Source organism: Callorhinchus milii, unplaced genomic scaffold (assembly GCF_018977255.1).
Source record: "Callorhinchus milii isolate IMCB2004 unplaced genomic scaffold, IMCB_Cmil_1.0 Scaffold1008, whole genome shotgun sequence".
Taxonomy (NCBI): Eukaryota; Metazoa; Chordata; class Chondrichthyes; order Chimaeriformes; family Callorhinchidae; genus Callorhinchus; species Callorhinchus milii.
The window spans coordinates 16,920-20,375 of record NW_024705749.1 but is presented as its reverse complement, the minus strand read 5'-3'; the positions used below and the strand labels follow the sequence as shown (position 1 = coordinate 20,375).

At 46.3% G+C, this 3,456-nt stretch overlaps 1 pseudogene; it reads right to left on the bottom strand.

Annotated features, from left to right (window-relative positions):
* Positions 1-361: 361 nt before the first annotated feature.
* LOC121852635 lies at positions 362-3,150 on the bottom strand (annotated as a pseudogene).
* Positions 3,151-3,456: the final 306 nt, after the last annotated feature.

The following is a 3,456-nucleotide window of genomic DNA, read 5'->3' as shown; positions in this document are numbered from 1 at the left end:
ATTCTCTCCCGCAGCCACACACCTCGGTGATAGCCGGACATGGGCTCTTTCCACATTCAGCACATTCGTATGGTCTCTCTAACAGTTTGTGAGGACCTTCAGGAAATGCTGGTTCCTCAGCACATGTTCAGGAGAGAAGGGGACAGACTATCGCACTGGTGTCTTAACTGAGTCAATGGTGTTGGATCAAACAGATATCTGTCCTGTTATACATCAAACTATTATTGTTATTCTATGCATTTGTCAAAGCAGCTTCTCGTACGTACTTTGAACTGTATCGACTCCTGGAAAGCTTTCCGCTGGTAAAGAACATTTATTTTTCTGATACGACACCGCAAAATTATTCCCACATTCGGCATAATTATACAGTCTCTCCTGTGTGTATCTGCTGGTGAGTTTGGAGGTGCTATTTCCTTGAAGAATTATTTTCACATTCAGTAGAGTTATATGGTCTGTTTCCGCTGTATGATCGCTGGTGTCTCTGGAGATAACTTGGCCTTTTAAAACTCTTTCCACATTCAACACATCAATACGGTTTCTCTCCCGTGTGTGATTGTCGGTGTCCCTGGAGGTCTCCTGACTTTGTGAAACTCTTTCCACATTCAACATATTTGTGTAGCCTCTCCCCGGTGTGTGATCGCTGGTGTCTCTGGAGACTGTCTGCCCTTGTGAAACACCTTCCACATTCTGCACATTTATACAGTTTCTCTCCTGTGTGTGATCCCTGGTGTGTCTGGAGATTCGCTGACGTTGTGAAACGCTTTCCACATTGAACACATTTATAAGGTTTCTCTCCTGTGTGTGATTGTCGGTGTCTCTGGAGATAAGCTGACGTTGTGAAATGCTTTCCACATTCTGCACATTTATACGGTTTCTCTCCTGTGTGTGACTGTCGGTGTATCTGGAGATAATGCAACGTTGTGAAACACTTTCCACATTGAACACATTTGTGTGGCCTCTCTCCTGTGTGTGATCGATGATGTCCCTGGAGATTACTCGAGGTTAAAAAACTCTTTCCACACTCAGCACATTTATATGGTCTCTCTCCAGTGTGTGATCGATGGTGTATTTTGAGAGATCCGGAAGCAATGAAACTCTTTCCACACTCAGCACATTTGTACGGTCTCTCTCCAGTGTGTGATCGATGGTGTATTTTGAGCGATCCTGTTGCTCTGAAACTCTTTCCACATTCTGCACATTTATATGGTTTTTCTCCTGTGTGTGATCGATGATGTCCCTGGAGTTTACTCGAGGATAAAAAACTCTTTCCACACTCAGCACATTTATATGGTCTCTCTCCAGTGTGTGATCGATGGTGTATTTTGAGAGATCCGGAAGCAATGAAACTCTTTCCACACTCAGCACATTTATACGGTCTCTCTCCAGTGTGTGATCGATGGTGTATTTTGAGCGATCCTGATGCTCTGAAACTCTTTCCACATTCTGCACATTTATATGGTTTCTCTCCTGTGTGTGATCGATGGTGAACCTGGAGATTACTCGAGGTTAAAAAACTCTTTCCACACTCAGCACATTTATATGGTCTCTCTCCAGTGTGTGATCGATGGTGAACCTGGAGATAACACGACGTTGTGAAACTCTTTCCACATTCAGCACATTTATATGGTTTCTCTCCTGTGTGTGATCGATGGTGAACCTGGAGATAAAACGTCGTTGTGAAACGCTTTCCACATTCAGCACATTTATACGGTTTCTCTCCTGTGTGTGATTGCTGGTGTCTCTGGAGTTCTCCCGATGTTGTAAAACTCTTTCCACACTGAACACATTCATATGGCCTCTCTCCTGTGTGATACCGATAGTGTATCTGGAGATAAGCTAACGTTGCAAAACTCTTTCCACATTCTGCACATTTATATGGCCTCTCTCCTGTGTGAGATCGATGGTGTATCTGCAGACTGCCCGATCCTGTGAAGCTCTTCCCACATTCCACACATTTATACGGACGCTTTTCTCGGAGTGATTGCTGGTGTATCTTGAGGTGCCCTGAATGTATGAAATTCTCACCACATCGGGAACATTTATACAGTCTATCTCCTGAGATCGATTGCTTGTGACCCTGTAGAGATCCTGTTTGCGAGACTCGGTTTTCTTCAACATGAAATACGATAGATTCCTGACACTCTCTCTGCTGCAAAGCATCATTTGCGGTACAAGCAGTCTGCGTTGTTGATGTGTCTTTATGGAACTCGGGATGTCTTCTGTTGTGTTCCTGGAGGAACTCGGCACAACTCAACACAACGTTGGCATGAGGCCAGGGATGAGACTCAGAATCACCTACTTTGGCTGCTGATGGGAGAAAAGAAAGATCTGGATAAGCAATATATGGGCTTTCTGTACGAATTGCTCAGGAGCAAATTTCGATTGAATCCTTGCATTTGTACAGCACCTGGTGATGTCAATGATTTACATTATTTACTGCGAACTGTACGGTCAGTAGCAGCTTACATTTATATACCGCCCTTCATGCTGGTCACTTATTGACAGTGTCAGTTTATGATGGCAACAACTACCCACAAACAGCCGTGAGGCGTCTCCGTGATTAGTGTAGTTGACCACGGTCTGGGACACAGGGAGATACTTATATTAATGCGGGAAATGCTTTCCATTGTAGGAGGTGCTGTGCTTCAGATGAAATGTTATAATGAGCTCCCGGCCATGTCTGTTCAGGTGGACAGTAAAGATCCCATGACATGTTTCCAAAAGAGAAGCGAGTTTCTCTGTGTTCCACCACACCATTAAAGGATCTTTACTATGTGTCTGGAGAGGCGCAGAGTGACTTTAGCTTAAAAGCTCGGGTTGTGTGGCAGTGCATCGCGGGGTGGTGGGCAGGATTAGGGTGCGGGGCTCTACGGAGGATGCCATTTTGACGTTTCCCGCCTGAACCAACCAATGGTCAAAATCCACTGCGTGATGTCACTTCGCGGCCTCATATTTCAAACGCACAGACTAAATCTTCAATGAGCATTTTCCTCAATCGCCTTCCTATCCCTTCTCACGGCTCGCCTTCCCATCTGTATCCCTATCGCTCCCTCAAAACCTCTTTAATCCGGACTTCATTGTCTTTCCAATTAAGAGCCGTGTACCCAACCCCATATTGACCACCTGCACTGCTCTCTCCTCAGTCCCCATAGCCCTTCCCATCCCCCACAGCAGTGGAAAAGCTGACCATCTCTGCTGAGAGCGCTTGGTTGCCGTTTCTGACCTGAGTCGCCATTCCCCAGCCCTGTCAACTGAGCTCCATTAAAACCAGGTCACCGGGGAGAGACGGCACATCTGACAGTGCGTCGCTTCCCCCCACTCCAGCTCTGTGCTGCAGTGTCAGCCCAGACTGTCAACTCGTTGCCCGCGATGTGGGGCTCAAACCCACAAACTTCTGACTCGGAGCAAAGAGCACACCAACTGAGCGCGGCTGCCATCTGCCCGATTCTGCACTCG